The sequence below is a fragment of the Lutra lutra genome, chromosome 4 (assembly GCF_902655055.1).
Source record: "Lutra lutra chromosome 4, mLutLut1.2, whole genome shotgun sequence".
NCBI classification, from domain to species: domain Eukaryota; kingdom Metazoa; phylum Chordata; class Mammalia; order Carnivora; family Mustelidae; genus Lutra; species Lutra lutra.
Genome location: NC_062281.1, coordinates 29762960 through 29785921, shown reverse-complemented (window position 1 = coordinate 29785921; position 22962 = coordinate 29762960). Strand labels below are relative to the sequence as shown.

Sequence of the window (22962 nt, the reverse complement as noted above, 5' to 3'; positions counted from 1 at the left end):
AAGATTTCAAAGCAGCTGTTATAAAAATACTTCAGTGAGCAATCATTACTAAATTTTTTGTGATGTATCAGTTGCTGAAAGATACATGTCAAAATCTGCTGTGAATGGAGATTTGTCAACACTTTGAAGAAATGCCCGTATAAAGAACTGCACACCTATAAAATCCATGACAGTTCCTCAGCCTTTTCTTGTTTATGATGACCTTGACACTTCTGAAGAGCCCTGGTCAGTTATTCTATACTTTATTCCTTAAATTTTTCTGATATTTTCTCATAATTCATTGGAAGCTGTACATTTTTGGCATGAATATCACCAAAATGGGTTCTGTTCCTTGGTACTGCCTGCGGAGGTGGTGGCCATCTGTTACTGGGCATCATGGCTGCCCTCAGACCTTTGGTGAAGTCCAAGATCGTTAAAAAGAGGACCAAGAAGTTCATCCAGCACCAGGCAGACTGATACGTGAAAATCAAGTGCAACTGGCGGAAACCCAGAGGCACTGACAATTGGGTGTGCAGAAGATTTAAGGGCCAGATCTTGATGCCCATCATTGGTTATGGGAGCAACAAGAAAACAAAGCATATGTTGCCCAGTGGCTTCCGGGAGTTCCTAGTCCACAACATCAAGGAGCTTGACGTGCTGCGGATGTGCAACAAATCTTACTGTGTAGAGATTGCTCACAATGTCTCCTCCAAGAACTGCAAAGCTGCTGTGGAAAGAGCAGCCCAGCTGCCAATCAGTCACCAATCCCAATGCCAGGCTGCACAGCAAAGAAAATGAACAGACAGCTTGTTGTACACTCATATTTGTGTTAATAAAACTACAAAAAAAAAGAATATCACCAAAGTGGTATACCTTTATTTTTCACTTTGTACTTAATATCTTTTGTGGGGGAAAGGGGTACTGTGCAAATATCCTGTTTCTCCTCCAACATTAGACCACAAATTTTAGCATTGATGGATTGTTCTTGGCTGTAATAATTATTACTGTGGTGTTGTCATGAAATTTTTTTTATTCTTCCCATTTCTTCAACATTTATTCACTGGAATTCTGTAAGGAAGAGCTGCCCCTTCTCCCTTATTTATTTATTGAATAATGTATTTATAACAGTATGAATTCATCATTTTAATTTTATTCTAGAGTTATGACCTAATACTGTTATTATTTTGTTGTTGTTCAAAGTGTTCCAGCTTTGGCCAGTGGGAGCTCTTTCAGATTGGCTCCGTTGTTTTTCAACATGACTTTCCCCTCCATCCTCTTTTGAGTATTTCTTTACTATCACTGTAAGATACCTCAGGATCACCTTGTATGTTTCATGCCTCTGTCCTGAAATCAAGTACTTCTTCCAGAATCCCCAGGAGAATGACATATAGAACCCAAGATCTGGGTGCTAGATGCAATCATTAGTATTAAGGTGTCATTGGTCATACACGCTCTCAGCAGACAGGACTTAGTTATATGTGTGCGCACATGCACGCACACACACACACACAGCTGTGGATACACACAGCAAATTTATTTCTGTATCTAAGTATTTGAATACATATATTAAAAAACAATGTGTTCATACCAATGCCTCAGATTCCAAAGTATTTATTCCAGCCTGCCTCCTTTCTTTAGTTGTAACTTTGTTGCCCAGCAGTGAGAAATCTGGCTCGCATTAGTTAAAATATATTTACTTATTTAATGAACCTCGCCATATAAAGTAGAATGCTAATCCACACTCTGCAAGAAATATTTACTAACTACAGTATTGGACTTTTGTACAATTCTTCTTGTCTTTACCCAGTGAAAATACAGTCTTCCAAAATAACTTAGTAATTCTTTATTCTTCCACCTCTCTCAGTATGGCTCTGCTCATTTGCAATTCAGTAAGTTTATTGGTTATAATTTGTATTTCCCTTTGTGTTCTTTTCACATTCCGGTGGGATTTTTTTGTGTTTGTGTTTGTTCGCTTTTAGGTTGTTGTTGTTTTTTTTTTTTAATTTTAGCTTACATACAGGAAAATTCACTCTTTATACAGGTTCTGGGTTTGTTTGTTTTAGAGAAAGAAAGCAGGGAGAGTGGACAGAGAGAGAGGCAGGGGGAGTGGACAGAGACAGAGAGAGAGAGAGAGAGAATCTTAAGCAGGCTCCATGCTCCACAATACTGAACCACAAGCCTAAGATCATGACCTGAGCCAAAATCAAGAGCTGGGTGCTTAACCGAATGAGCCACCCAAGTGCCTCGTGTTCTGGGTTTTGACAAGACACAGACTTTTGAGTTCATCACTATAGTCATGATACAAAACAGTTTATCACCCCCAGAATTCCCTCATAAGAAAGCATTTTTAGAAGCATCAAATTTTAAAAAGTAAAAAGACTAATAACCGTAAATAAGACCATTGAAAATTTGACTTCATAACCTGGCATTTCACAGACCTGTACCCCTAGGTCTAATAATACATTATATGTTAATAAAAAAACTTTAAAAATTTAGGGGCGCCTGGGTGGCTCAGTGGGTTAAGCCTTCGGCTTAGGTCATGATCTCAGCGTCCTGGGATGGAGCCCCACATCGGGCTCTCTGCTCAGCAGGGAGCCTGTTTCCTCCTCTCTCTCTGCCTGCCTCTCTGCCTGCTTGTGATCTCTATCTGTCAAATACATAAATAAAATCTTTAAAAAAAATTAAAAATTAAAAAAAAGAAAAAGAAAATTTAACTTCATAAATACTTTTCCAAGTACTTGAATTTTTTTATTGGTTTATTTTGTGTTCATACTGTGTTCCTCAAATATCATATTGAGTCTTAACAGATTCATAAGGTTTTACTGAGAGGAATTTTAAATTAGCTTTTTTGAGGTATTTATTAAAAATTATTAGATAAAAAATAAAACTACACCTATTTATTTACTTCTGAATTTTTTTTTTTAATTTGACAGAGAGATCACAACCAGGCAGAGAGGCAGGCAGAGAGAGAGGAGGAAGCAGGCTCCCTGCTGAGCAGAGAGCCCGATGCGGGGCTCGATCCCAGGACTCTGAGATCATGACCTGAGCCGAAGGCCCCGGCTTAACCCACTGAGCCACCCAGGCGCCCCTACTTCTGAATTTTTATTTTAGTACAGCTGACACACAATGTTACATTAGTTTTTGGTTTACCATATAGTGATTTGACAAATTTATTCTTTGTCCTGTGCCATTACAAGTATAGCTACCACCTGTCACCATACAACACTATTATAATATAATTGACTACCTTCCTTATAGTATGCCTTTACTCCCATGACTTATTCATTCCTCAAACTGGAAGCCTGTATCTCCCACACACCTTCTCTCATTTTGCCAATGTCCGCCTCCCCATCCCCTCTGGCAACCATCAGTTTGTTCTCCGTAGGTCTGATTTAATTTCTTGTTCATTTATTCATTCATTTTTAGATTCCACATATAAGTGAGATCATACAGTATTTGTCTTTCTCTGCCTGACTTATTTCATTTAGGCAATACCCTCTAGATCCATCCATGTTGTCACAAATGGCACAATCTTATCTTTTTTATGACTGTATAATATTCTATCACTCATTCTCACATGCGTATATGTACACATGTATCTTCCTTATCACATCTTCTTTATCTATTGATGGAATCTTAAGTTGCTTCCATATCTTGGCAATTGTAAATAATACTGCAGTAAACATAGGGGTGCATATATCCTTTTGAATTAGTGTTTTCATTTTGGGGGTCAATACCCAGTAGTAGAATTATTGAATTACATGATATTTCTATTTTTAATTCTTTGAGGAACTTCTATACTGTTATCCATAGTGGCTGCACCAATTTTCATTCACACCAACAGTGTACAAGAGTTCTTTTCTTTCCACAACCTCACCAACACTTGTTATTCATTGTCTTTTTTATTTTAGTCATTCTGATGGGTGTCTAGTGATATCTCATTGTGGTTTTGATTTGCATTTCCCTGATGATTAGTAATGTTGAAGATCTTTTCATGTGTTTGTTGGCCATCTGTACATCTTCTTTGGAAAAATGTCTATTCAAGTCCTCTGCCCATATTTTATTTTTTTATTAAGATGTAATGTATTATTTGCCCCAGGGGTCCAGTTCTGTGAATCATCAGTCTTACACATTTCACAGCACTCACCATAGCACATACCCTCCCCGATGTCCATAACCCAGCCGCCCTATCCCTACCCCCCAGCAACCCTCAGTTTGTTTCCGGAGATTAAGAGTCTCTTATGGTTTGTCTCCCTCCTGATCCCATGTTGTTTCATTCCCCTGCTACTCCCCCATGAACCCCCACCTTACCTCTCAAATTCTTCATATCAGAGAGAGCATATGATAATTGTTTTTCTCTGATTTACTTATTTCACTTAGCATAATACCTTCTAGTTCCATCCATGTCATTGTGAATGCTCTGCCCATACTTTCATCAGATTGGGTTTTTTGGTGTTGAGTTATAAATTTTTCATGTATTTTGGATATTAACCCCTTATCAGATGTATCATTTGCATATATCTTTTCCAATTCAGTGGAATGCTTTGTTTTGTCAATGGTGTCCTTCACTATGCAAAAGGTAATTAGTTTGATGTGATCCCAATAGTTTATATTTACTTTGTTTTCCTCGCCTCAGGAAACATACCTAGAAAAATGTTTCTATAGCCAGTGTCAAAAAATTACTGCCTATGTTCTCTTCCAGGATTTTTATGGTTTCAGGCCTCACATTTAGGTCTCTAATTCGTTTTGAGTTTATTTTTTTATATGGTGTAAGAAAGTGGTCCAGTTATATTCTCTTGCATGTAGCTGTCTTCCAGTTTTCCCAGCATAACTTATTAAAGAGACTATTTTTTCCTCATTTTATATTCTTGCCTCCCTTTTCATAGATTAATTGGCCATATAATTGGGGGTTTATTTCTGGAGTCTCTTCTGTTCTGTTGATCTATGTGTCTATTTTTGTGCCAGTACCAGACTGTTTCGATGCCTATAGCTTTGTAGCAAATCTTGAAATCTGAAATTGTGATACCTCCATCTTTATTTTCTTTCTCAAAATCACTTTGACTATTCAGGGTCTCTTGTGGTTCCATGCAAATTTTAGTATTATTTGTTCAAGTTTTGTGAAAACTGCTGTTGGTATTTTGATAGGGATTGCATTGAATCTGTAGATTGCTTTGGGTACTCTGGACATTTTACCAATATTCATTCTTCCAATCCATAAGTATGGAATGTCTTTCCATTTGTTGTGTTACCTTCAATTTCTTTTCTTAGTGTTTTATAGTTTTCAGAGTACAGGCCTTTCACCTCTTTGATTAAGTTTATTCCTGGGTATCTTATTCTTTTTGGAACTGTTCCTATTTAAAGTATAAGATTCTATAAGGAATAAGCAGAAGAGATGAGGCAGAAGGGAGATCAGAGAGATCTGGAGTGTGAGAAGGGTTCAGCCAGGCATGGCAGCCTTGAAGATGGAGAAATGGGCTACAGATCAGGAATGCAAGTGTCCTCTAGGAACTGAGAATGATCCCTGGGCAGCAACCAGCAAGGGACGAGCTGGGGAAATCCTTTCTCAAATATAAAGAGTTAAATAATACATCACACAAAGGTAACATATGTTTTCTTTCCCTTTTCTGTCCTTTTAAAATATCTATACACTGTTACTGGTTTACAACAAAAGCAAACAAGTAATTGCAAAAGAAACAGACAATATGACTTAAGTCACTGCCTACTTAAATTCTTTACATTTGACTGTTCATATTCTCAGTAAGAAAGTCTCATTGAATTTGTTCTGTTTTTATTTTTTCTATATTTACATTTTTTTAAATGAAAACTTCAAAAAAAAAAAAAAACAACTCTCAGGATAAGGAATTCTAGCCACGTAATTTTTTTTTTTAGTTATAACCAAGGCACAGAAATAAAATACGTGATAATTTCTAAAGCCAGTTCACATGTGCGTACGTATTCCTCCAGTCAGCTGGATCAATTATACAACGAGTTGTCAGAGGGAAACAAAACAGGATTTAGGAGAGCATGTCTCTGGAAGATCTTTTTTAATGCTGTGAGTCCCACCTTTACCCCTGAGAGATAGATGGGTTTCAGGGGTGGGGAGGCAGGTATTATGGGGTGTCTCCTCCTTCACCTTAAGTCTAGTGAGAAGTTAGTTTTTAGTGTGAACAGACACAAACTTCTCCAATTACCCTTTGTCCTAGCTTTTCCCTTCTGGGAATTGTATCTGGAAGTAGGGAAAAGAAATCGCTTTTTTTTCACTTCATCAAGATGGCATTTGGAACAGAAAAAATGATACAGAACAGAAATGGTAGTGAAAGGGGATCAGAATGAAACCAGCCACCTCGAGTGGCAGCCTCTGAGCCAAAGGCTGATAAAATGACTCCCGGGAATTAAAGAGCAGAAGAGTCCTGACATCCAGTCACAGAGGTGTTACCAGCTGCTGTCCCAGGGGGCCTATCTATTGCCTAGAGTCCCAGGGGAGGAGCATGTCATTGGTGATCCAGAGAACCTCACTGAAGAGAACCTATGAGCCTGGACAGAGGACTTCCTGAACTAGCAGAGCAATGTGACAAGGACAGGGAGATGTTACTCTATTACTCTGGTCTGAGGGAATACATAGTCCCCATTATTGCAAAGCTTGATAATTAGATGTCAGTCATGCCATTTCAACTGAAAGATGCTTCTCCACATCCCTCTCAAATGAAAGCTTTCATCAATTAACACACATTTAATGAACACCAAGTGATGGGCTAGATTCCCTGAGAGATGATAAGAAAAAGATAATGCATGGTTCGGTTGCAAATGGAGGAAAGAAAAGGCCAGGAGAGGAATTCTATGATTTACCCAGGGTCGAAGGGCCAGGACTAAAGTCTTACAGCTTGCTCTTTGGTTCAGGTCCTTTCATGTCTGCTGATGATCTGCTAGAGACGACCTCAGGACCTCCACATTACCAGGCTCAACTCATTGGTGGAGGTATTTCATTATTTAGGTTGAAGTAAGAGGGAAAAAAGGGGAAGAGGAAGCTCTTTTCTCCTGCAAAGACTGAAATTCATAGAGAGCTCACCAGTCTGAGTTTACATGGTGACCCCATACAGTGCCCGTCAGCCCATGCTTCAGGATGAGCAAGAGTTTCCTTGGATTGGACTGAACCCTATATTTTTAACAGATCCCTTGCATGTACAAATAGCCCTAACAAGGGGCACCTGGGTGGCTCAGTGGGTTAAAGCCTCTGCCTTCGGCTCAGGTCATGATCTCAGGGTCCTGGGATCAAGCCCCTCGAGCCCCGCATCGGGCTCTCTACTTGGCAGGGAGCCTGCTTCCCCCTCTCTCTCTGCCTGCCTCTCTGCCTACTTGTGATCTCTGTCAAATAAATAAATAAAATCTTAAAAAAAAAACAAAACCAAATAGCCCTAACAAGACCAAGACAAAATATTTTATATATATTTCTATAAATTTAAATCACTCAAAAGGATTATGTTAAATTTCTTCAGGTATTCATTTGTTTTCCTGATAGTAACTACAAAAATTAGCATCTGAAATGAATATAAAAGATTCTTCGAATCTGTTTCCTATAAATCCTCTAATAAAGAAGATTTCTTCCCTTACTCACTTTACTTCTCTGGGCCTTGGTTTTTTTTATTATAAAATGGTAGGGATTAGATTAACATATTTCCAATGATTTTTTTTTAGAAATAAAAATGTAATGATTATAAACTGAAATATTTCTTCATCCCACTTGATCCCCATTGTTTTTGTTTTTCATACATTTTCTATCTTGGACTCCTTAGAAACTTCTGTTGTTTTTTTGTGGGTTTTTTTTTTTTCTTATTTATGTCATGTGCACAATAGATACCCCTTCATTGTGATCCTTTCCCTAGTTGAACTCATTAAGATCAAAGAATCTCACATTTTTTAAAAAGCTGTCAGTATCATCCATTTGCCAGATTAAAGAAACAAACAAACAAAACAAAACAAAAAAAAACCCTGCAGCCAAAAAATGACATTATCTTTTCAAGATGGTACAACACAAATTGGAAAGACAGATCTAGAATTTGAACGTAACACTTGGGTTTTAGAACACTTCCCAGTTATACCAGATTTTCCCTCTTTCTTGAAGAAAATCCCATTTCTCCTTTCTGGAAATACTTGTTTTGAGTATGCTTTTCTCCCAGGATGGCAACACCACCACCACCACAGCAAATGTTCTTTGTAATGTGATCTCAACATTCCTCCAAACCCATCTTGCGGTAGAATCACTCTCTGCTTGAGGCAGGCAAGCTTGTGACTGCTTCAACCAGTAGAATACGGAGAAGTGATGCTGTGTGCAACAGGGCTCAGTTGTAACAGGGATACAGCTCCTTCTGGGCTTACAGGAACACTTGGGCTTCAATTGAGCCTTACACCACCATTTAAAAGAGTTCACCACTCTGAGAACACCCTACTCAGAGGATGCCAGACCCCGTGGAGAGGCCATGTGTGGTGGTGTGGTCGGCTGCCCCAGTTTTCCATTAGCCCAGCTCATGGATATAAGTAAGGGACCTTCCTCGTGATGCCAGCCTCCAGCCATGAAGTCTTCCCATCTGAGGTCCCAGATATCATGTCATCCCACTGTGTCTGAACTAAAGTTCTGACCCTCAAAATCTAAAAGAATTATAAAATGTCATTGTTTTAAGCCACTATGTTTGGGAGAAGTTTATTAAACAGCAATAGGGACCAGAAAACCAGGAATAAGAGAGTCACACAACTCTCTGGCTATGGGATCTACCATCTTAAGAGTACTAACCAAGATGTTAGCCTCATCATCTCCCCAGATCAGCAATAGCAATGGTTCTCCTTGTACATCACCTGTAGCTTTACAGAGGATGTCTGCTTTTCACTTTGAGGCGCCCCCGCAAGGAGTCAAAGTGAATTGCATGTATGCCACTTAAACTATATTTCGGGTCAGATCAGATCAAACATAATCCTTCTTTTTTTTTTTTAAGATTTTTATTTATTTATTTGACAGACAGAGACCACAAGTAGACAGAGAGAAAGGAGGAAGCAGGCTCCCCACTGAGTAGAGAGCCCGATATGGGGCTCGATCTCAGGACCCTGAGATCATGACCTGAGCCGAAGGCAGAGGCTTTAACCCACTGAGCCACCCAGGCTCCCCAATAACCCTTCATTTTTTAACTACTATGCCACGTAACCAAACACTGGGAAAATCTCAAACCATTTATATTTGCTTTTTAAAATTAGTCACATTTCTTCTCTTTTCCCATACATTTTATTTGATTCATGGACATTCACACCCTCTCTGTATTCAGGAATGACATTTTCCCAGGCAGAGGATTATGCCAATCATTTATTTGTTGTCTCTGAGAGCCAAATCTACTCTTTAATGCTCCACTCTGATATCGTGGGTCTGTGACTCTGCAAAATTCACTTCCAAACTGCCTTCTCGTCTACCTTCAATCGGTTTATGCTAAAGCAAGTTTTCTCAACCTCAGCACTATTGACATTTTAGTTTGAATGAACTTTTTTCCAGTTTTATTGAGATGCAATGGGTATATAGTCTTATGTAAGTTTAAGGTGTACAGCATAATGAGGTGACTTACATATATTGTGAAATGATTACTAAAATAGAATTTAATAACTATCCATCATCTCATATAGACACAAAAAAAGAAAATGTTTTTTTTCCTGTGATGAGAACTCTTAAGACGTACTATCTTTATGATTTTTAAATATACCATACGATGGTGTGGAACTGTAGTCATCACATTGTAAATTATATTCTGAGTACTTATTTATTTTATTTACCTTATTTACATCCCTAGTATTGATTTATCTTACTTATTTGGAAGTTTGTAGCATCCTCCCTTCCTACCCTCCACCTCTGGTTTCTTTTCCTATGAGTTTGGGTATTTTTCTTTTTGCTTGATTATTTGTTTAGATTCCACGTGTAAGTGAAAGATACAGTATTTGTCTTTGACTATTTAGCATAATGTCCTCAAAGTCCATCTATGTTGTCACAAAAGAAAGGATTCCCTTCCTTTTTATGGTGAATAATATTCCATTGTACATATATGTACCACAACTTCTTTATCCATTGATCCCTCAGTGGACATTTATATTGTTGTCAGGTCTTGGCTATTAAGAATAGTGTTGCTGTAAACGTGGGGGTGCAGATATCTCTTCAACATAGCATTTCCATTTTCTTCAGGTATATTCCTAGAAGTAGAATTGCTAGGTCATATGGTATTTCTATTTTTAATTTTTTCAAGGAATGTTCATACTGTTTTCCATAGTGGCTGTAACAATTTACACTTCCTCCAGCAGCGGACAAGGGTTCCTTTTTCTCCACAACCACACCAGCCTTTGTTACTCTTATCTTTTTGATCATGGCCATTCTAAGAGGTGTGAGGTGATATCTCATTGTGGTTTATCATTTCTCTAGAAATTAATGATGTTGAGCACCTTTTCATGTACCTGTTGGTAATTCATAAATCTTCTTTTGACAAATGTCTATTCAGGTCATTAGCTTATTTTAGTTGGATTATTATTATTATTATTTGCTATTGAGTAGTGTAAGTTCTTTATATATTTTGGATATCAGGCCCTTATCAGATACACAGTTTGTAAATATTTTTTCCCATGCCATTTATTGTCATTTCACTTTGTTGTTTTGCTGTGCAGAAGCTTTTTAGTTTAATGTAGTCCCACTTACTGATTTTCAATGTTGTTGCTTGTGCTTTAAGTGTCATACCTAAAAAAATCATTGCCATCACCCATGTCAAGGAAGGTTTTCCTGTGTTTTATGATTTCCAGTCTTATACTGAAGTCTTAATCCATTTTGAGTTCATTTTTGTGAGTGGTACAGAGGTTTAGTTTCCTTATTTTACACATCAATATCCAATTCTTCCCATACCATTTATTGAAGAGACTGCCTTTCTCTATTGAGTATTCTCGACTCCCTTGTCAAATATTAACTAATATCTTCATGGGCTTATTTCTGGGCTCTCAATTCTGTTCCATTGGTCTATGTGTCAATTTTTACGCCAGTACCACAGTATTAGATTACCACAGCTTAATGATATCACTGGAAATCAGGAAGTGATGCCTCCCACTTTGTTCTTTCTCAGGATTGCTTTAGCTATTTGTGTCTCTTGTGATTCCACATAAATTTTAGGGGCTTTTTTCTTCTATAAAAAGTACCATTGGACCTTTGATAGGAACTGCATTGAATCTATAGATGGCTTTTGGTAGTATGGATATTTGAACAACTTTAATTCTTCCAGTCCATGAAAACAGGATGCCTTTCCATTTATTTTTGCCTTCTTTGATTTCTTTTACCAATGTCTTATAGTTTTCAATGTCGAGATCTTTCACCTCTTTGGTTAAGTTTATTCCTAAGGATTTTACAGTTTTTCATGCTACTATAAATGAGATCATTTTCTTTATTTATTTCTTTTTCAGATGATTTCATTGTTCGTGTAGAGAGACACTACTGATTTTTGTCTGTTAATTTTGTTTCCTGCAACTTAACTGAATTTATTGATTAACAGGTTTTTTTGTAGAGTCCAGGATTTCCTATATATAATATCATGTCATCTGCAAATAGTGACAGTTTTACTTCTTCTTTTCCAATTCTGATGCCTTTTATTTCTTTTTCTTGCCTGGTCACTCTAGCTAGGACTTCAGGTACTATGTTAAATAGGAGTTGTGAGAACGGACACACTTGTCTTTTTCCTGCTCTTAGAGGAAAAGCTTTCAACCTTTCACTACCAAGTATGGTGTTAGCTGTGGGCTTGTCATATATCGCCTTTATTATGTTGTTGTACATTCCTTATATACCTAATTTGTTAAGTTTTTATCATGAACAGATGTTGAATTTTGTCAAGTGCTTTTTCTCTTGTTTAGTGAGCTGGTCATGATTTTTTCTTTCATTCTATTAATGTGATATGTCATATTTATTGATTTACATACGTTGAAGCATACTTGAATCCCAGGAATAAATCCACTTGATTATGGTGAATGATTCCTTTAGTGCACTGTTGAATTCAGGTTGCTAATATTTTATTGAGAATTTTCGCATCTATACTCATTACGGATATCGGCCTGTAGTTTTCTTTTTTTATAGTACCCTTTTCTGGCTTTTGTGTCAAAGTAATGCTGGCCTGGTAATGTGAGCTTGGGAGTATTCTTTCCTCTTTGATTTTTTTGGAGACTTTTGAGAAGAATTGTGTTAATTCTTTAAGTGTTTGGTAAAATTCACCACTGGGATCATCCAGTCTTGAGTTTTTCTTTTTTGAGACTTTTTTTTTAAAGGTTTTATTTATTTATTTGACAGAGAGAAAGATCACAAGTAGGCAGAGAGGCAGGCAGAGAGAGAGAGGGAAGCAGGCTCCCTGCTGAGCAGAGAGCCTGATGCAGGGCTCAATCCCAGAACCCTGAGATCAGGACCTGAGCTGAAGGCAGAGGCTTAACCTACTAAGCTGCCCAGGCGCCCCAAGACATTTTTGATAACTGATTCAATCAGTAATTGGTCTGGTCATAATTTCTTTTTCTTCCCAATTCAGTCTTGGCATGTCATAAGTTTTTAAGAATTTTTCCATGTCTTCTAGCATGTCCAATTTGATGGTACATAGTGGTTCATAGTAGCCTCTTATGATCCTTTGTTTTTAGATAATATCAATTGTAATGTCTTCTTTTTTATTTATAATTTTGCTGATATGGGTCCTTTCTTTTTTTTCTTGGTTAGTTTAGCTAACAGTTTGTCAATTTTTAAAAATCTTTTCAAAGAACCAACTCTTTAGTTTTGTTAATATTTTCTATTCTTTCAGTTATTTCTGCTCTAATCTTTATTACTTCCTTCCTTCTGCTAATTTTGGTCCCAGTTTGTTCTTTTGCTAGTTCTTTTAGTCAAAGAGTTAGGTTGCTTATTTGAGATTTTTTTAAATTCTTAATGTAGACGTTTATTGCTATGAAGTTCCCTCTTAGAACTGCTTTTGCTGCATTCCTTAAGTTTTGGTATGTTGTGTTTTCATTTTTGTTTGTTTCAAAATACTTTTTTTATTTCACCATCCAGGTGTCCAGACCAAACTTTCTGGTCTGGAGCTATAGTGGCGGTTGGTGGGGAAGGGGTGCGTGGCTATTAATGAGCTCTCCTGCCTGAGCTGAATGGAAGGGCCAACCCCAGCAGCCTCTCAGGGATTCTCAATCAGGTTTTCTGGACAAAGGGGCCCAGGAGCTGCATTCCACAGTGGGTGGGACTATGAATTAGCTCTCTTGACTGAGTGAAACATGAGGGTCCGCTTCAGACAGCCTCCCAGGTGCTCCCAATCAGGCTTTCTGGTTTGAAGGGGCCAGGAACTGCACTCAGCAGTGGGTGGGGCTAAGAATTACCTTTCTGGCCTGGGCAGAACATAAGGGCCAAGTCCAAGCAGCTTCCCAAATGCTTCTAATCAGGCTTTCTGATTGGGAATGGCCAGGAGCTACACTCAGTAGTGGGTAGGGCTATGAAATAGCCTTTCCCCTGGGGCAGAGTAGAGATACTGATTCAAGTTCCAAAAAGGTTGTTTGTGGTCTTAATTTTTTAAGCCAACCTGCTCCTTAAGTTCCTTCAGTGTGACTGGCTTTGCTCTGGGGACCATCAGCTCTACTTGTTGAACTCTTTACCCAAATGTTGCTGGGCCATGCAGCTTCTACGTGTTCCTACCAGGCTTTCTCGTCAGATAGGCCTGGGAGTTATACTCAGCAGTGGGCCAGACTATGACTGTGCAGTTAGCTGTGCAGCTACCCTCAACTGTGGGCCTAAGATTATGACTCAGCTCCCCTTCTTGGGCAGCAACAGACCAAGCTCCAGGACTGTCAAGACTCTTCATCTGAGGACCCAAATCAGGTAGACCTGTACCCACCAAGTTTTGTGGTTGGACTACACCACCATCTTGTCTCTGCAGAAAAACAAAACTACTTATTGGGACAACTACTTGAACACCGCAGGTAGGAACTTGGTCTGCCACGATCCAAGTGCTCGTTATTGCAAGCCCCTCTCCCAGTCTCCATCACAATGAGATTCCCAGTGGTCAAGCCCTACAGATTCCCCCACAACCCCTGTCTGGCAAGACCTGAGTTGGGGCTCCCAAGAAGTGACCCATAATTCTGGGGAAGTTGGATGTTCACACTGGACTCTTTTTTTTTTTTTAAAGATTTTTATTTATTTATTTGACAGAGAGCACAAGTAGGCAGAGAGGCAGGCAGAGAGAGAGGGGGAAGCAGGCTCCCCGCTGAGCCAAGAGCCCGATGTGGGGCTTGATCCCAGGACCCTGAGACCATGACCTGAGCTGAAGGCAAGAGGCTTAACCCACGAGTCACCCAGCCACCCCACACACTGGACTCTTTTTCCCACTGGAGAAACATAGGCTCAGGGGAGACTTATTCCCCCGAGGGAGGGGCAATGTCTCTTATCCTTATAATTCAGTTTGTCTTTGCCTCTGTGGTGCTGGGAGTGAGTGTGTGGGGTTTGGTGTGTGGGGGGGGGGGTGGCAGGGGAGAGATGCTTCAGTCTCACCCCTGTGTTCTAGGATTTTCTGTGGTGTCTTCTCCCCACCCCACCCCTGCTCCTTTATTTTTAATGATGTGGACCAAAGTCAGAAATTACCTATATTACCATCTTGGTGACGTTACTCTCATGGGCTGGGTTATTCTTTGTTGTGGGAGACTTCCACTGTCTGGAAGCAGTGGAATTGTCGGGGAGGGGCAGGGGAATTGTAGGATGCTTACCAGGATCTCTGGCCTCTATCACTAGGTGTTAATACCATTTCCACCCAAGAGTGACAACCAAAAATGTCTCCAGACTTTGCAGATGTCTCCTAGGTAACAAAATGACCCCTAATTGAGAAGCACTGTGCTCTACAGATACTTGAAAGGAGAGCAAATGGGGAACTCCTGTTAGCATTTCTTTAGTGGCAACAGTTGCCCTCATTTCCAGCTTCCTTTAGCACTACCTGAGTCAGAGACGTCAGTGGCTGCCAGGTGGGGCAGTACCCCTCTTCGTCTCTTCTGGTTATCAGCTCCTGAGGGTCTTTGCTCTGAGCTACAAGACAACCCTAGCTGTGCCCACTATTTCCTCAGCTCTAGGGGGCAGTGGAGAAGTGGTCACTTCCTGCAAGTGGTTTCTTCCTCCGGCTTACCTCGGCATCCCCTTGTTGTGCTTTCACCTTTCATCACAACAGGCAACTATTTCTCTGTATTAAATCCCCTCTGTTTGCAATGCCAAGTAGAGTTTCTGTTTTCTGAACTGGCCTCTAATAGAATGATAACGACTATAACTTTAACATAAACCAAAAATAGAGGTGGCAGGAGCCTAGAATGTTTTTCTTTATTCAACAGACATTTATTAAAAATCTGTGAATAGACAGGAACTGTACTAGTCTTTGAGAATAAAAGGTAAGCAATATGTAGTCTCTGCTATCTGGACAATGAAGGAAAGGCCTATTAAGAACCAACTATAGATGAACTAAGTACCTGCGAATTTGTTTTTTAATCCAGTACCTCATTTGGCAACCCACAGATCCATGTCAAGAGGTGCACAGTATTTTTTTTCTTTACTCGTTTAGTGCATGTCCTATTTCTTTAATGTGGCTTTTCAACTGAAAATAATCTCCTCCTGAAACATGCATGTTTATCTTTACTAAAGATGAAAGTAATTCAAAGATTTTTTTTTAGTTGGCAAATTATCCACAAAAGTAGGAGGTTAAAAAATACATATTCTTTGTTCAAACATCTTTGTTGCAACTTGGCGAAATCAGCCAGATTTATTTAGAAAAACAAAGAGTAAAAGATATAACCTAGAAACCAGTAATGTTAAATGTTTAAAATTTTACAAAATCCTCCAAGATTGATTTGAGATTTCATATGTTGAATGGTGAAGAATTTGAAAAAAAATTTTTTTTTTCAAGACTCCTAATTTTATAAGGATGAGTATCTGGAGGAGAATTTCAGATTCTCTCCTTTGCGTGAATATGCCTGGTGAGACAAGAAAAAGACCTTACTTGGTCACTGTCTTAAATTCTAATCTTGATGGTGGTTTTGAGACCAGTAAAAAATGATCTTTTATTTTTCCTTCTTTGATGGAGTAGCCCTGTCAGTACCTTAAACAGGACACTTGCTAGCAAGTGATAGAAGCTGAACTCAAGCTAACAAAAGCCTTAAGGAGAATGAACGTAAGGCTGTTGGGGGATCTCACCACCATGTTGGTTTTCTGGAATATTGGAACCAGGATCTTGCATTTCATTAGGAGTTGATATTTTCTCTCCTTCCTGTTCTACTTTACCATGTTTCCCTCTTTGTAGATCAGTTTTCTAACAAAAATTTCCAAGTTGTGTAGGGTCCAGCCTCCCCCACCAGAGAGAAACTTGATATGATGTATTCCGTTCCCAAGTCCAAACCTATGAGGGAAGAATCTCTGGTTTTAACCCGGCTTGTGACCCATCAAATGTCACCATAACTGAGGCTTATTTAAGAATAATTATTTTTAAAAAGCACAGTTATAGAGTTCAGTTAATAGAGACAGTTAATAATTGTACCTAAAGACATCAGGAAATGGAAACAGAGCATTTCACCCAGGCATTTAGGATGAGCAGGAGTTTTCCAAAAGAAAGACACATTATGCTTACCTGACTGGAAGAACCACCTCTGCAAAAGTTTTGAGGCCTAGAAGAATCTGGAGTATTGAAAGAGCAGTTTTCAGTGCTATTGGAGCATAAAATGCCTGGTACGTGGGGGTCAGGAGATTAAGCTGTAGAAAGGTAGAAGCTAGTTCGCAACAGGTTTTATACACCGTCAAATTCTTCATATGCTATTGCAGACATTAAACTAGATCATACAAAAGGGAGATAACAGAAGTCTCTGATAAAAGGCGACCATAATAGTCTCCAGACTCTAGTCTAAGACAGTGACTCTTAAGTGGGGGCAATAATCTTCACCCCCAACAGGACATTTTGTAACCTAACATGAGTTTGCACCTTGGTGAGTTACAGATAGAGACTATACCAGGTGGAATTTTCACACAAAGGAAACTTTATATGTAGCAAAGAAGAAGATCATAGGGAATAACTTCCAAAGCTGCAGGTCCCCCATTGTGGGTAGTGGGTTCCTTTTATTTAGGGTTACAGTGAATATTCAGAAAGGGACGTTTTGTCATCGTATGTGGAGGTGGGGATAAGATCATGCATGTGTACTTAGGAAACAGGCCTATACATGCATCATATGTTATGTTAATGAGGTTTGTGCTCCTTCTTGCCCAGACATTTTAGTGTAATGAGGTAGAGATAATTGTTGGACACTCCGTGGTCCGTCTGTGCAGGTGTGAGTTGGTGGTTGAGCTCAAACTGAGCTTTTCCTGTTATTTGTCACAGGTTAACATTCCTGTGAAGAAGAAGGGGGGTCAGGGGTGGGGGTGTGCTGGTGACAAAATGGCAGTATCCAGATACATTGATTTATACTTTGTGGGGAGTGACACTGACATCCAGTGGGTCGAGGCCACAGGCCAGCCCCCGCAACAAAGAACCATCCAGGCCAGAATGTCAGTAGTGTTGAGGTTGAGAGCATGGCTGGCCTGAGATCACAGCTGGTCTGAGAGCATGGTTGTGGAGAATAAATGGTCTTTGTAGAGATGCTTTGAAAATGGGTTGAATGTGGGAGTAAGATAATGGAAAAGGTCTGTTGGGACTGTAAGGTGATTCTCTGAGGAGCTTCAGTGGTCATTGATGACATTGATCGAGAACAAGTGAAGCGGGCTTTTGCAGGTTGATAATGAAGCATTCTGACAGGTTTCTGTCCCATTGCTATGAGGCTGCTACCAGGAAGGTAGAGATGGATGATTAGCCAAAGGGGAAATGAGGTGTTATTTGATTATATATCCTCTCTGCTACAATAGTAGAGGGAATAGTTCTTCAGCTTTTACTTCTGCATACTAGTGGTGAATGAAGCCCCTAGTATATGGGTCATTTTATGGCCAAATGAAATACTCTTAATGTTGTATTCAGGGACATGATATTTAATGCCATTAATGTATACAAAAAGAAATAGTGTTTATGCTGTTTTTGCTCATCTAGTTATTATTCCTCAGTTTCCAGATATTTTGAATAAAGGTATAAAGAGGAATTTGAAATTGTTTTGTTAACGTGCTACCATGTACTTTATAATATCACACATATCATTTCTTCCTGTTGATTAGCAAAATATATTTAGATATTGACAAAGACTCTCTTCTTGACTAACTTTAGGCTCTCTAATCCTGTAGGCCTTGATCTTGATGTCCGTCCTTGTCAGACCTGTATCACCTAGTTGTTGCAAGCATCTTCCTAAGGCATTTTAGAGAGTCTGTCTCCCATTCTTGATATCTGATCAAATTCCTCACCCCTGACTCTTGATGTCTGATTATCCTGGCCTGCCTTCAGCAAAAATCCAATTAGGGCTCCCTCCCTACCCCCCGCCCCTTAAGAACTTTCCATCCACTCACCCAACCCCACTCCTTGGCTGTATATCCTCACTTGTCCAGACTGTATTTGGAACGGACCACTGTTTTTTTGCTGAGGTCTCTTTTCCTCTACTGCTGTAGTCCCTAAATGGAATCTGTTTTTACTGTTTCACCTACTGTCCAGCTCTGGGTTTCTTTAACGATCTCATCCTAAAGTATGAGTTTAAGAAATTTCAACAAAGCCAAACAAATACCTATTAGGTACCCTTACTATGCTTGGGGGTCATATTGGTTAGGGACTAAGCAGGAAACCGAGCCACTTGAACTTGTAAAACATTTAATTTAACACAGGGTATCAGTTATATGGGTGATGACAGAACTGAGAAGCTAAACAGGGCATGTTAAGGCAAGGCAGAGATTCCTAAAGCAGGAGCCTGGCATTAATACTCCTAGGCCCAGGGGAGAGAGAGGAGGTGGAATTACCAAATCCCAGGGGCCAGGGTTACATGGCAGAATTTAATACCATGGTGCACCTGACCAACAGCAACTGGGGCCATGAAGAAGACAAACTGTGCTAGAAACATACCCAAGGCAGAGGAGACAGGGGAGGGGAAATTCTTTGTCTTCCTTCTCTCCTATGTGTCTAATGAGCAATTGGAATTCACCATTGGCCAACTCCCACTGGAAGCTGGGAACCCTGGAAATGTAGTCTGCAGAGGTCCACTGACTTGCAGTGCAGAGCAAAGCAGGGGGAAAGGCAAGAAAAGGATCTGAGGCTGGAGACACTACAGCCTGACAGAGTGGAGCATTTAGTATTTACTTAATTTGTGCAACTTTCAGTAAGCTACCATTACCCACTTTATAGCTGAGGAAACTAGTCATTGAGTGACCCAAAGCCACAAGGCCCATAAGGGGTAGATCTGGAAATTCTACAAGGTCTCGCCTGATCCAAATGCCCTACAGCTGGCTCAGCAGAAGCTTGAACATCATGACTGGGCTTTCCATGTGGTGAATCCTGAAGAACAGCTCCACTGAGGACTGCTATCCATCTGGGAAACAAAATAGGGAGATCTTTTAAGTCACCGAGAGGAACTCCTGTAATGCAAGGCTACAGGACCTACGAAGCCAGCTGCTTTGTTTTACTGAACAAAACAAAGATCCTGGCTTACCTGCTTACATAAATCATTATTGTTCTGCTTAATGGGGCTGCCATAAACCTAATAACCTGAAGGATTTGAAAGTGTTTTATTGAAAAATACACTGGCATTTTAGAGGAAAGTAATTTGGCCCAGGGGAACAGTTTGGATACAAGGGAGATTTATCCTTGGGAGTCAACAAAAAGCTCTGTTACCTGGGCAATGTAACCCATTAGCACAGATGAGTTTATCTGATACGGTGCTGCCCGCAAAGAACAAAAGCTGAAGACAAGCAGGAGGGCTTAGAAGAAGTGGTTTTTATGGAGTCTGACTAGAGCTAAGAGGGGAGGAAGAAAGATGAGCTATCTTACAGAGAGATAAAGGCTCCTTGGAGAATAATGGAATTGCTAGGGAAGTTTGTTGGCTTTGTTATTTGCTTTTTGTTTATTTAGCACATTTCCTACATACTTACTGTGTTACATGATCCTGTGGTTGTCAAGACATATTAGAAAGTGATCTTGCATGGATTTAAAGGCTAAGTAATGTGGAAAACTCCTCTTCTTGGATGCTTATACAACAGGTGTCCACACATTCTGATCTCTATAGCCTGATGGGTTCATAGGCCTCAGATGGTCCATGGTTATGGCTACTTCCCCTGGAGCTACATGGTAGTGTTCAACATTCTTTTTTTTTTTTTTTTTTTAAAGATTTTATTTATTTATTTGACAGAGATCACAAGTAGGCAGAGAGAGAGAGAGAGAGGAGGAGGCAGGCTCCCTGCTGAGCAGAGAGCCCGATGTGGGGCTCAATCCCAGGACTCTGGGATCATGACCTGAGCCGAAGGCAGAGGCTTTAACCCACTGAGCCACCCAGGCGCCCCCCCCCTTTTTTTTAATAACAATATAATTTCATACAAGTTACATGAATGCAAACTCTCAACAGAGCCTGTTGCTCTGGCTCAGCCTTCTTCCTGAGATGCTGTGAGATGGAAAAATGCCTACCTGATAAGATTAGGTGTTGTGAGGTCTTTTAGGCAGCTAGTGAGCTGACAGTACTTCAGGAGGAGGATCGCCTGCTTCTGGACGTGGTTGGCTGCAGGTAGCTGAAACCATGGAAACCATGGAGAACAGGGGACCACTGTATGTGCCCAGCACAGTTAATTAGCTCATTTAAGCCTCGCAACCTGGTGGCTGTATTATTATTCACATTTTAGAGATGAGACTACTCAGCAGAGATGTAATTTGCCACCAAAAAGAATGGCAAAGGTGAAATTTAAGTTCCTGATGGTCTGACTGTAATCTTCTTGGGCATCAGCCAAATGCTAAACCATCTTGTTTATCAGTTCGTGTAATTCCTATAGGTTGACTTGACTTTCTCCCCAGCTAATTTTGTGGTGGCCAGCAAAGGAAACAAGTCAACAAAACAAAGAGGCAACCCACAGAATGGGTGAAGATATTCACAAATGACGCTATAGACAAAGGGCGGATATCCAAGATCTATAAAGGACTCCTCAAACTCAACACACACAAAACAGATAATCATGTCAAAAAATGGGCAGAAGACATGAACAGACACTTCTCCAAAGAAGACCTAAGAATGGCTAAAAGACACATGAAAAAATGTTCATCATCATTAACCATCAGGAAGATTCAAATCAAAACCACATTGAGTGTTTAAAATTCTTGTCTTAGAGTGTTTTCTACTCTTTGTGTTTGGATGTTTTATTGCTTGCTTGTTGTGTTGTGGAAATAAGCTAGGCTCAGAATCCTCGTGGGCTCTCTGTGGCCTCCTGAGATCTAGTATCAGGCCTAATCCCCCCTCCAGGTGATCCATTGGAGAAACTTGCTCTTTGGCCCCAGTAATGAAAAAGAGATGAACACACAAACTAAGTCAAACCCGTCTGAGGCCATTCATTGCTGGTTTTTTTTTTTTTTTTTAATTAGATTTTATTTATTTATTTATTTGACAGAGGGATCACAAGTAGACAGGCAGGCAGAGAGAGAGAAGGGAAGCAGGCTCCCCACTGAGCAGGGAGCCCGATGTGGGACTCGATCCCAGGACCCTGGGATCATGACCTGAGCCGAAGGCAGAGGCTTTAACCCACTGAGCCACCCAGGCACCCCCCATTCATTGCTGGTTTTTTCCAACTGAAGCTAGTCATAAAGCTGTTAGAATATAATACTCCAAGGTGTTGCCAGTCACCTTATAGCAAGCAGAGAAATCCAGTGAACATCAGGAGAGAATGAATCTGATAAACTAACCAGAGAACCAGAGGATGTGTGTCAGTGGCGTTTAAGTTCTAGTTCGACCTCCAGGTCCCAGATGGCACCTGGTTCATGCAGCTCAAACCCTTCCACATGCTTCTGTCTCTTATAAGGTCCTTGCTTAAAATAGTTTTTAATGTAGATATAATGCTGGTGATTCAAATATAAGTGAAAATTCCTGAACCTCCACTTCTGAACCCATCACTTATGGAAAGCAGAACTGTACACAACCCCTCCAAAGACATTAGCTAATTCCTAGGAAGTTTACATTATTCCCACTGCTGCTGCAATGGGGACCCAACATCCTTGCATTTTACCTCTACCATACCATGAGCAAAGCACACAACAGGACACCCTCTTCTATGAATAGCCTCCATACAAATTTGTGAGTCTAGAGGACTGCACTAAAGCTTTAATGAAGGCTAGGTCCTGAGCAAAACCATGTTGCACACCTCATGGCCTTTCACCATAATTTCATTCTCTCCCATCTCCTACATCTTTTGTTCTCTCTCTTCTTCTCAGTAGCATTACAAAAAAAAAAAAATTAATGCATTTTCCCCATACATGGAGATTTATTCATCATTATCTGTTGCCTTCACATCTCAATTATTCAGCTTCACTCCAAATGTTTTATTATGATAATTCCTAATAGAATTTTTTAATAGTCTGATGCCAGCTAGAATTTTACCATAATACATAAAATTTTCTGTGAATTTCTTTTGTCTTTTTAAGTAGATAAAGTTTTAGATATTTGAAGTAGTAAACCGTATCTAGTTTTATATTCTGCCCTCTTCATCTCACTTGAGGCCATAAGCATTTTCCTATGTGAATAAAAGCTCTCCAAAATCATATTTAATGTCTTTGTAGTATTTTTATTATATAAATATAGGTTAATATACTTATAATTCCCCTAATCTTGAGTATTCATTTTCAGTTTTTCACTATTGTAAATAACAATGCAATGAACATCTTTATGGGTAAACATTTGAATTTTTTTTCCTCTTCTGGAATTGTTTCCTCAAAAAATGAAAGTATAGAAGGTATGATATATATTAAGGCTCTTAACCAAATCTCTAAATCAGTTTTTCAGGATGCTTATGTAAGTTTAAAATCCGTC

General features: G+C 39.6%; 1 pseudogene; it reads left to right on the top strand.

Moving 5' to 3' along the window:
- Positions 1-329: 329 nt before the first annotated feature.
- LOC125097239 (60S ribosomal protein L32-like) lies at positions 330-13868 on the top strand (annotated as a pseudogene).
- The last annotated feature ends 9094 nt before the right edge of the window (positions 13869-22962 follow it).